At 39.0% G+C, this 12323-nt stretch overlaps 1 pseudogene; it reads right to left on the reverse strand.

Annotated features, from left to right (window-relative positions):
- Nucleotides 1–7838: 7838 nt before the first annotated feature.
- LOC133722985 (wall-associated receptor kinase 5-like) lies at nt 7839–9949 on the reverse strand (annotated as a pseudogene).
- Nucleotides 9950–12323: the final 2374 nt, after the last annotated feature.

Raw genomic sequence — 12323 nt, forward strand, 5'->3', positions numbered from 1 at the left:
ACACTTAAGATTATCAATTGTAGCAAGGGTAAACATGGGTCTTTCCCACAAAAGACTATGGTTCTAACTACTCAAAACAATGTCACAAAAGTGACCACAGTTCCTAGGGAACAGCAGTCGAAAACCTGATTAAAAACCTAATCTAAAAAACTCAGAAAAATACGAAAGTTTACAAGATGTACTAAACACACAGGGTGTCCAAAACACAAAATTTCAGAATTTTTGGAGTTGATTTACTTTATTAAATAAATGAAGGAAAATAGAGAATAGAAGGTAAAACGAAACTGAAACATATTTTAGAATGTGGAAATTATTCTATGCACCGACGGTGCAAGTGACCCAACCCTTATAAAATAATCTCAACCCTTGATATTTATTATCAACTTTATTTTTAATAAACAAAAAGTGTATTTAATGCAATCTAACCATTCATTTATGTTGGTGCAAGTGCACGGCGGTGCTCTGAATAATCTCTCTTTAGAATGGTTGATATCAAGATAATGAAACTAGCTAGGAAGAAAGTATCCACCCCCAACAATCACACACAACACACCTTGTCCAATTTACCACCAATTAACTTAGTTGAAGACACTCAGGTTGGCTCGGTACGCTTGAACACAACCTATTACCCTTTCTTACTTTGTACGCTAGGCAGGAAGTGCTCTACATCTAGACTATTCCCAAGAAATGCAACGAAAAGGTACGTTTATTAGATTACAAATGCAGAGATCATTAAGTTTGAAAAGAGTTTGAGCAATCACTAGGCATCTCAAATAACTTAGCGCCTTGCTAAGCCTAGGGTTTTGTTTTCTTGCTAGTGAAAACCACCAATTACTTCTCTAGATAATTTGAGGAATCCAACTATTGATCTAGACATCAAACCATCAAAGTATTAGAACCCTAGCATGCATACTAAGTAGGCCTCCAAAACACACAAACATATAATTCATCAATGAGAAACCGGTAAACAAAAGCTCAACTTCATTAATTGGAAAACAAATTGAATGTCAAAGCATGTTATGGATCATGTCTAGGGACTTCAACTGCCCCCTAACTACTGAAAAAAATTAGCTATACACAGTCGGAATCAACAACACAAAATAACGAAAAGGAGGATGAGAGAGAGAGAGAGAGAGAGGTGTTGCCTATTGATCTCCTTTTATATGCTTAGAGGTTGCCTTCATTTTTCTTATTGTGTAGGAAATCCAAAACCTAAAAGTATTAGGGTTCATGTGCTTAGGTGGGGTTTTCCTATTGGCTCTTGAACTTGATGACTCATTCCAACCATTCATATCGTGCCATTTGTCCATATCAAGTTGGAATATGAAGCACAAAATCGTCCTCGGGCTTCCCGGTGTGATTTAGGCTTCGAAACATAAATTTTCGTCCAACCTCAGATTCACGAGCAGCCTGACCTTCTTGTACTAAACATGCCATAACTTCTTCTAGAAAAATGATTTTGACGAGCTATAAAAAGATCTGGAAACTTGACATGAACTGGTCTCAGTGATCCGTCAAAATTGACTGATATGCACATGCAGATTTGCCGATTTTATCTTTCAATCCCTCTTTTGCTTCTTTTCTTCTTCTTTGCTCCAAGATACCTATAAAATAAATAAACAAAGTAAATAACTAGAAAATACACTAAACTAACAAAGAAAATATAGAGATTAATGTTATAAAAATCACATAATTATGCTCCTATCAAATACCCCCATACTTAGACTTTGCTAGTCCATAGCAAACAAAGTGTTTAGCTCCAGTTTTTCTTGAGCTGGTCAACAGTCTCTTTTCTTGAGCGGGCATGCCAGCACCGTTCGGGTGCGGTCGTCGGGGGTGTCCCTTGACCTGACTTCTTTTGAGCGACTGTAGACGAGGAGAGCACCAACCTCGTCGTGGGGGTCTTTTGTGCCTCGTGATGAGGACTTTTGCTTAGTTTCTTCAATATCACACAATCGATACTCGACGTTGTAGATCGAGTAGAGCGAAAATCATTGGGAAGTGGGGAGAACTTGCTAAAGCGTGACTTTAGCTTGGCTGGTTTGCGAGGGCGTTAACCTTGCTTAGCTGGTTCCGTAACCGTTGTGGTCGCGGTACTACAGTCGGCTCCCGAGGAGATTAGGACCGAAGCACGTTGACAGAGGGTTTAGTGGCACTGACAGTCGGCTCTTGAGAAGACTAAGACTGGAGTGTGATCACTGGGAAGAGAAGGAGAGGGGTTGCTCTTAGAGAGGGGTTGCTCTAGAGAGGCTTGGATAATCTTAGAGATTGTTGTTGATTTGTGTTGTGTTTTGTTACTTGTTGTAGCCTCTATATATAGGCTACCAAGCCATAGTGGTTGGCCTTAAACAAATCATGATGGGTTAGGTTTGAGCACTTAAACACTAATAGAATTGTTAGGTTTAAGCACTTAAAACACTAATGGAATGTTAGGTTTAAGCACTTAAACACTAATGGAATGTTAGGTTTAAGCACTTACTGCTCCAATTTTGCTGCAGCTATATCTCCACCAAGAACTCAAAATGGGTCTTCGACTTCTTCATATCAAATGATCCACAATGAGTGTAGATCATTGTGGAAAATTTTCAGAGCTTTCTTCCATGTGGATGGGCCGGAAATGCTGCTGGCCTCCTTACAGGTCCAGTTTTCCAGTTTTGCTTCTGCAGAAAATTGGACTGATTGTTTGAAGGCTTTTCACTCATAACTAGCTCTAGAACTCTTCATAAGAAATGATCCTTGGGATGTCTAGAATTAATATGGAAAGTTTTAGCTCATTTGGATTTCATTTGGTTAGTCTGCCGCCCCTCCTTCCTTGTTTAGCTCGGTTTCTCCTAGCCGAAGTAGGAAAATGTGCTAAAGTTGACTTTTCATTTCCATGCTTCCATCATTTCCTTTTCTTGCAGCTCGCATAATCTTCCATAGTAGGCTTTATTTAGCCTCTAAATAATATATTTCGAACTTGTCGACAATATATAGCTTGAGCCACTGACTTTGGCTCAATTTCTCCAAGACACGCCTTGTCAAGCCAAAATGCTCATTTTGGGTCCAAACACAAAGAATTAACTAGAACAAAAGACACGGACCTAACATCTTCCAAACATCTCAGAGAACTTATAATCTGACATGTATGATCAACAAGATTCAAGCAGTCATGAAATCAAATCCATAATCAGACTTAAGAGCTAATTTACTTTGATAACTATCAAAATATAATGCAAAGATAATCAAAACCAATGCAACAAAAGAAAACCTAACATCTTCATGTTTCAAACAAGCTTCAACTTACTTTCTCACAAAGATGCTCTCAATTTCTTTTCACTCATGATTTTCTGACTTTAGTGCACACAATCCTAAATATTGCTACGTGGGAGAGATGATATATATAAGGCAACAAAACGCTTACGTAGATAGTATGACAAGGAAGCCACGTGGCATTGGGAGGGAGGGGTCTAGGAGCATTGGACCGGAGAGTAGGATGAAGAAGAGGTGGGAGATTCCTGGTGAGGTGGTAGTGTTCCAGGGTGTGGAGGAGGATGGTGCTGCTGAAATGGGTGATGTGAGTGATGTGTTGCAGAAGATTAGGACTTTTCGAAGTGTTAATGACACGCCGAGGGGTCAGGGCTAGCCAAAAGGGTGGCGGATTTGGTTGGGATGAAGAAGTATTTTAGCAACAGTGATGAGTTCTGCCACGAATTGAGTTTTGCAGAAGAGGGAGATGGTGAAGAAGAATAAGTGGGATCATGGAGGATTTGGTAAGTACCAAACCCTGTAATTCAACTGGTAATTTTGGTTCTGAAATTTTAGTATTGGGGAGCCATAACTCTTGTTCTAGAGTAAGTATGCTTTTCTGTTTCTGTTGATGGGTTTTAAGGTGGAGATTTAGACTTGGCTGTGAAATGATGGAGAAGGCTTTTTTTTTCTATTGCTGCCTAGCAAGAATAAGATGTATTTGTTTCATTCTTCAATGAATATTAGTAATGGTCATAAGCATGAAACATTTTAATACTGCAATAAGGTGTTGGCTTCACTACCTAGTCTACTGCAGAAATAGTTTCACACTTATTACCATTGATATGATTAAGATGATTCAGTGGTTATTCATTGCTTGCCTAATCTTTCTGTACATCATTTGCTCATCTTGGATTTTTGATCATAAAAACACTGAATTTAAAGAGGAGTTCCTAATTCTTTTTGTCAATTTGGCCAAATATCTGGCCAAAAGGTTCTCTGAACAGGAGTCATTTAGTTTTGTAGATTGGTGGAACGGCATCATGGATTTGGAAAACTAGGAATCTCATAGTTCATGGAGAGTCCTGTCATCAACCTTATTCATCTAGCTGGAGAATGGCATAAAAAATTCTCGGTCATGCAAGTGTTTCGAGCCCTCCATCTGCTTGAAGCCAATTGATAACTCTACTGAAATTAATATTGATGGCACTTGTGCATGAAGAATGGTGTAAGGGGGCAGTTGTACTAGTGAGATTCACCAAGGATTTCTCATGGGAGCAATGATGAAATCGGTTTTGGTTGAAGTTGTAGCCTTGATGAATCTGTATAAAGTTCTGCTGCTAATTTTAGTGAGATTGGTAATCTTGTTGCTGAGTCAATTCTATGTGCCTATATTGCAGTAGATGAGTCCTAAATTTCAATGAACTTCCAAGAACTTACAAACTCCAAATATTTGTATGGGCCTCATTGCAACTTGTCCAGTAACAAGCAAAAGTTTCAGATCCAATATATAACCTATTCTATATTAATGATTTCTATTTCTTTCTTATTTACATATTTTCAAGTCCAATATAGAAACGATTAAAAAAAATACTTTATTACATCAATATCAATAACATGTGCGTCTATACATATATGTGTGTGTGTGTGTGTATTTTGTCAAGTAATGATTCTCAGCTAATTCTTTTGTGACATTGATATTGATTTTACCAGTTGCGACTGCAAGTGTAGAGAGCATATTTTTTGTTATGAACATTGTGAAGACTCGTTTCCGAAATTGAATGGGAGACGAGTTTATGAATGATAGCTTGATTTCATATATTGAGAAATACATTTTTACTAGTATAGATGATGAGACTATCATGCAACGATTTCAAAAAATGATTTCAATGATATGCTCTGCTACTGTTCAGTGATATGATCTGCAATTTGGTTCAATGATATGATCGGCTACTGTTAATGATATGATCAGCTACTATTCAAATTGAATTGATCTGTCATTCATGGATTGACAGATCTAATTGCTCCTGCTCCTGATGTACTGCTACAGTTACTACTCCTGCTACTGCAAATGAAGCTGCTACTGAACCAAGGACACGTTTAGCAATAAAGAAGAAAAAGAAGTTTGACGAAGAGCTCTGAGATTCTCTATCTTAGCAATGTGTAAAATGAAGAGATTTTTTTTTTTTGAAGTAACATAAAGGGATTATTCTCAAGAAAAGAAAAGGTAACATAAAGGGATTATTCTCAGAAAAAAAAAAGTAACATAAAAAAAAGAAGTCAAAAGAAGTAGTTAAGGATAAAAAAGTAAATTAACTCATAACATGTGGCAAGTGGAGAGCAGATTGTCCTTATTTATAAGATTTAGTCCTTATAAAGGGATAAAAAGTCAAAAGAAGTAGTTAAGGGTAAAAAACTAAATTAACTCATGACATGTGGCAAGTGCAGAGCAGATTGTCCTTATTTGTAAGAATTAGTCCTTATATGTTTAATTCAATCTTTAAAAGATGTATTTGTTAAGTCATCTTTTGTGAATAACTTATATGTAATTTGTTACATTTAATTTGCGGGCTGGGCTTGGCGGGCTTTTACGGGCCTATGGGCCGGGCCGGGTTTCAAACCCCTAAACAGCTAAACCGAGCTTGGCCCTCTACTCACCAAGCTGGGCCTTTTGCGGGCTTTTATGCGGGTAAGGCCGCGCTTTTACCCGTCGGACTTGAGGGCCTCCATCGGCTTATTTGATCCGCGAGCTAAATGATGAGGCATACATACAGATTTGGCGTCCATTGTGGGACTTTCTTTGGAATTGTTGAACCACATTCCGAGATGGAATGCGATGGCTCCAGCCCCTCTTATGGTTGCACAACCGGCGGTGGCTATGGTGTCTGAGGTTGCACCAATTAGTAGAGTGAACCAAATTGCTGAGGCAATCCATACTAGGCCGAGCAAGAAAGCCAAAGTTTATGCGAATTCTTTGAAACTTTCTTGCTTGGAGATTGAGGAGGATTTTGGACTACCTAACAATAATGGGGTGATTAGGGTTTCTCCTAAGAAAAATAGGTAGGGAAGACCTAAAAGCTCGAAGAACAAGACCAAACCAAAGGTCCGAAGGTTCGCAGTAAGAGGGTGCTTTAGAAGCTTGAGTCTGAGAGCACTCTGGCATTGAAGAATGTGGAAGAAACTACTTGATATTTTTGCGTTGGCTGAAACTATTGTTTGCTTCAACATTCGAGGAGGTCAATGGTGAGGTGGTTGTGGATATTGAGGTTCCTCTTCTGTTGGAGATGGGGCCTACCTTGACTCAAGAATGAGATATGTCACTAAGCTAGAGTACCCACAGCATTCGTGCCTTTTGATTGATTCCCGTGGTTGTTTGTAGGGCAGTTTTGGTTGAGCTTCATGATCTTTAAAAATGTTGAATTGTTTAGGTAATGATTCTTTTGTTAGCCCCACTGGGGTGTGTCTATACGTGTAAGTTCGCTGATCAATGGAATGAGTTGACTTTTTCTAAAAGAAAGAAAAAAAAAATCTCTACCAGACTAGTTACTGCATATGTAGATTGGAGCTCTCTTTGATTCAGACAGCGTGCACCAGCTTCATAAATATCTACCTAGCCAATCATCTGTAAACAATATTGTATGAACACTCTCCATATGTTTTTGTTTTAGATTTATTTAAACACCCATGGTATGGTTGCTGCAATCTTTTCAATTGTTTACATATCAAAAATTCAAAATAGGTAGTTCCAACTACTCCGTGGAATGTTGAGGATAATTATTAACCACTTTTTTTTTTGTACCGCCTACATTCCACCCATTCCACTCATTCTATTTTATGGCAGCTGATTTAACAGAAAGCCCAATCTATCACATAATTTCATTAAAGAATTAAATACTGTTTACTCCCTATACTTATAGGGTTTCATCGTTCCAGTCCCTGACCTTCGAATTTTGACCTAAGAAGTCCTTGAACTCTAAATTTCCTCCTAATTGGTCCCTGCCGTCAAAATTTTCTGTTAAAGTTGCTGAAATGTCTATTATACCATCACTTTTTTTTTTAATTTATTTTTTTTCTCTCTTTTATTTCTTTTTTTCATTTCACCTCTTGAAGGTCAGTGGATTGGAACCATCTTGATGAGGAGATGAACAGAAGGAGGCGAGAGAGCCGGAAGAAGAAGAGGTAAAAAGAAAAAAAAATAATAAAAAAAGAGAGGAAGAGAATTTTTTTTTTTTTTTTTTTAAGTAATTGAGGGTATAATAGACTTTTTAGGACAAGATAACGAAGTTTTTGACGGATACTTGACGGCAAGGACCAATTGGGAGGAAATTGGAAGTTCAGGGACTTTTTAGATGAAATTCGAATGTCAGGGACTGAAACGATGAAACCTTATAAGTATAGAGAGTAAGCAGTATTTAACCCTTCATTAAATGATGTGGCTGTACCACATCAGGCATCAGCCGCCACATAAAATGTGATGCATGTGGTATCCAAAAATATGGTTCATTGGATCACCTATTAGTCAATGTTTGACATGCACTATAATAATTACTAAAGAAAAGAAAACTGAAATTACAATTAATCCAGACAAGCATTTTTCAGGAAGAAAAAAAAATAATATATACATTACTTTACCACACATTCTTCTTATCAAATTGAACCAAACAACTGGTTTAGAGCCAAATTACAACACTAGGACTATCAACGTGCATACTCTTAGATATCTTGCAAGGCACTGCAAACACGACAATTGAAAGAAAAAGCCAATTATCAATCAACTATCTTCCAGCATCATCAGGCCTTAACACTTGGGCTTGATTTTGCATGCTCTGGTCGTACTCAATACTGGTTGTAATGGAACCAACATCGCCTTCACCCTTAACATCGACAACATAAGCGTTTGAAGGTGATGCGAGCAAGTAGTCAGTTTCTTTAGGAGAAGAATCAGGCTTTCCACCCCCTGAATGCTTTGGCAAAATTTGCAGTCCTTCTAGCTCCCTTGCTACTTCCCTCATAGTTGGCCTTTCTCTCCCTTTCATGCTTAGACATCTTTTGGCCAGATCGGCAACTTTTTCAACAGTCTCAAAATGTCCGTCCTTAACTACTTCCTCATCAAGTATGTGCTTCAATAGACCATCTTCCACTGCACAAACAAAGACGTTTGCTAGGCTCCGCTCCGCTTCTGGCTTGTCTAAAGAAAGTGCCCTTCTGCTTGTTAGTAGCTCCACAAGTACAACACCAAAACTATAGACGTCACTCTTTTCTGTGAGTGTGTTTGATTGAAGATATTCAGGGTCCAAGTATCCCATTGTTCCTTGCACTAAAGTTGACAGTTGATCTTGATCTTCAGGAACCAATTTTGAAGCTCCAAAGTCCGATACTTTGGCCGTGAATTTCTCGTCCAGTAGTATATTAGTTGCTTTCACATCTCGGTGCACGATTTGCATTGATGTGGAGTAGTGCAAGTACGCAAGTGATTCTGCTGTTTCTGCTGCAATCTTCAATCGCAATCCTAATGAAAGTGGGCCTTTTCCATTTCTTTTATGAACGTGGTCATAAAGAGTGCCATTGCTAACGTACTCATAAACTAGTAAAGGCATTTCTGTCTCTAAACAGCAACCTAAAAGCTTCACCACATTTCTATGGTTTATTTGAGAAAGAACAACCACCTCATTAACAAACTGATCAGTCTGGGACTTGGCCATGATTTTGGACTTCTTTATGGCTACCACTTTATTATCCGCAAGTACTCCTTTGTAAACTGTTCCATAAGCTCCTTCTCCAAGGATATTATCTCTGTGGTAATTGTTTGTGGCCTGCTTGAGTTCTGCCGAGGTAAAGATCCTGGCTGCTGTCTCGACAGATCCCTTGTGACTAGCTAGCCAGTTTTTCTCGTAACTTCTCGCCACCATTTTCTTTGAAGTACATTTCTTTCAGTTGTTTGAACTTCCTTCTCTTCATTCCACAATATAACCAAAAAATTCCAACCAGTAAGACAAACATGCTTATACTTATACCTGCACATATACAGTTGAAAAGTCACAACCAAATTTGATGAGCGTCCGCAATTAAACGAACTTCACGCTCACTGCAGAGGAGCCAAATCCTCTTGTTTTAGTCTACTTTTAGTTTTTTTTGAATATCACATATGATCGAATAGTCTGTTACGCTTATATATCTATGGTCATGTATAACTGAGGATGCATACTAATATACAGTAAATAGCTAAAGCTAGCTAGAGCATACCTAATGAAACTTTCAAGACAGTGCTCTTTCCTTTGCCTCCTTCCACGCAAGTGGTCTTGTTTCCATTTAATCTGTACCCACTATCACATGTACAAGTGTGAGTTCCGGGTAAATTTATGCACTTTCCTTTGTTGCATGGGTTCGGATCTAGCAGGCACTCATTAATATCTGGAAAGAAAGCAACCAATAAATTAGGTGATAAATTGATAGAGTAGGGTTATAAATGTAGCAAAATCCCATTTCTGAGTTTTAATTAATTCAATTAATAATTTAAATTAATATCTCTGCTGCGGACAACTAATATAAATATGGATGTATATATCAATATATGTAAGTGTAGAAATTTATCACCTTGGCAACCATCTGAGAGGTATGGGTTCCCATCGTAGCCTGTCGTGCACCGGCAAGTGTAACAGTCAAAGATAACAAGATTGAGAGAATAATTTGTATTGAGATTTAACAGAAAGATTGAATTCATATCTTTCTCATACAAGCTCTTACTCAGAAGAGGTAAATATATACATGGTGTATACTATTCTAATAGTGGAGGTAATAGACACAGATCCGGAAATTAGGCAGGTAAGTCACTTTTACTTTTCCTTTTACTTTTCCATGTTTTGTGGTTTCCATGTTTCCCTCACGCCAACACTCCCCCTCAAGTTGGTGCATACACGTCAACCATGCCCAACTTGCTTAGTGAGTCATAAAACACCTTCCTGGAAACTCCTTTGGTAAGTATATCTGCAAGTTGCTCTTCAGTTGGAACAAAAGGAAAGCGAATAATTTTGGCATCTAGCTTCTCCTTTATAAAGTGACGATCAACCTCCACATGTTTAGTACGATCATGTTGTACTGGATTCTGTGATATGTCAATGGCTGCCTTGTTGTCACAATACAACTGCATAGTACTTTTGAGTTTGAAACCCATATCATGTAACAGATTTCTCAGCCACAGCAATTCACAGACTCCGTGAGCCATAGCTCTATACTCGGCCTCAGCACTAGATCGTGCCACAACTTTCTGTTTCTTACTCTTCCATGTAACCAAATTACCTCCCACAAAGGTAAAGTAACCTGATGTTGACCTCCTGTCTGTAATATTTCCAGCCCAATCTGCATCTATAAAGCCACAGGCCTCAAGGATGTTGTTGTGTTTAGAGAACAAAACTCCCATTCCTGGAGCTGACTTCAGGTCTTTAAAATTCTCATAACTGCATCCATGTGACTCTCACTTGGGTTATGCATGAACTGACTCACTACACTCACTGCATATGCAACATCTGGTCTAGTATGAGCCAAATAAATCAAGCGGCCAACTAACCTCTGATAGCGAGCTCGATCAGTAGGTACCTTATCTGGATACTCAGCTAAGCAATGATTCTGCTCAATAGGAGTATTAATAGGTCTACAATCCAACAAACCTGTTTCTGTTAGCAAGTCAAGAACGTACTTCCTCTGGCACAGGTAGATCCCTTCTCTCCCCCTGGCTACCTCAATTCCTAAGAAGTACTTAAGTTCACCCAAGTCCTTCATCTCAAACTCAGAGGCTAGCTGTCTCTGCAGTCTATCCATCTCAACAGTATCATTGCCGGTGATTACCATATCATCCACATAAATAATTAGAGCTGTTATCTTCCCTTGTTGATGCTTGAGGAACAAGGTATGATCTGAGTTGCTCTGTTTGTAACCAACCTTCCGCATGAATTGTGAAAATCTCCCAAACCAAGCACGAGGCGATTGTTTGAGACCATACAAAGACTTTCTCAATTTGCATACAAAATCACCAGGAGAAGCAACTACATACCCAGGTGGAAGGCTCATGTACACTTCCTCGGCTAACTCTCCATGAAGAAATGCATTCTTAACATCAAACTGTCGGAGTGGCCAGTTTAAACTAGCAGCAAACGAGAGCAGGACCCGAATAGTGTTCATCTTGGCAACAGGAGCAAACGTTTCATCGTAGTCTATACCATACGTCTGAGTAAACCCCTTTGCTACAAGGCGTGCTTTGTACCGGTTTACTGATCCATCTGCATTATGTTTCACAGTAAACACCCAACGACAACCGACAGCCTTCTTGCTTTCTGGTGACGGCACAAGTTGCCAAGTATTGTTCTTCTGCAATGCCTCCATCTCTTCCTCCATTGCCTTCCTCCACTTTGGATCCCCCAATGCATCCTGCACTCTGTTAGGTACTGATACAGCAGATATTTGATTCACAAATGATTCATATGACTTAGACAACCTCCTAGTGGACATGTAATTAGCTACTGGGTATTTTGATTTGGCAGTAAGAGAAGGTTCATATCTTTTGGCTGATTGACCTCGAGTGGTTCTATTTGGTAACACATATTGCTCAACATTAGACTCACTATTGCTAGTACTAGTGGATGGACATACCTCAAATGGGTGATCTTCAGTACCAGGGAGTTGTGGGTCAGGGGTAGAAGTAATGGTAGGAGCTTCTGCTTCTGGAGGTGGTGATGAGCTGTCGCTTTCAATTGGATTCGTCAAAATACCTCCTGCCTGTGCGACCTCTTCTCCGCTTCCTGATTCCTCCCCCTCTCCATGATACAGCTTTCCGCTTCCTGATTCTTCCCCCTCTCCATGATACAGCTCTTCAAAATATGAATTCTCCCCCTGAAGAGCTGTATCTGAGGAGGAAAAATAACTCATGTCCTCAAAGAAAGTAACATCCATAGTGACATAGTATTTTCTGGTTGGTGGATGATAACACACTTATACCCTTTCTGATAACCTCCGTAGCCCACAAACACACACTTAAGCGCTCGGGCATCCAACTTAGACCGCTGGTTTTTAGGAATATGGACAAACGCAACACAACAGAAGAC

This window comes from Rosa rugosa, chromosome 7, assembly GCF_958449725.1.
Source record: "Rosa rugosa chromosome 7, drRosRugo1.1, whole genome shotgun sequence".
Taxonomy (NCBI): Eukaryota; Viridiplantae; Streptophyta; class Magnoliopsida; order Rosales; family Rosaceae; genus Rosa; species Rosa rugosa.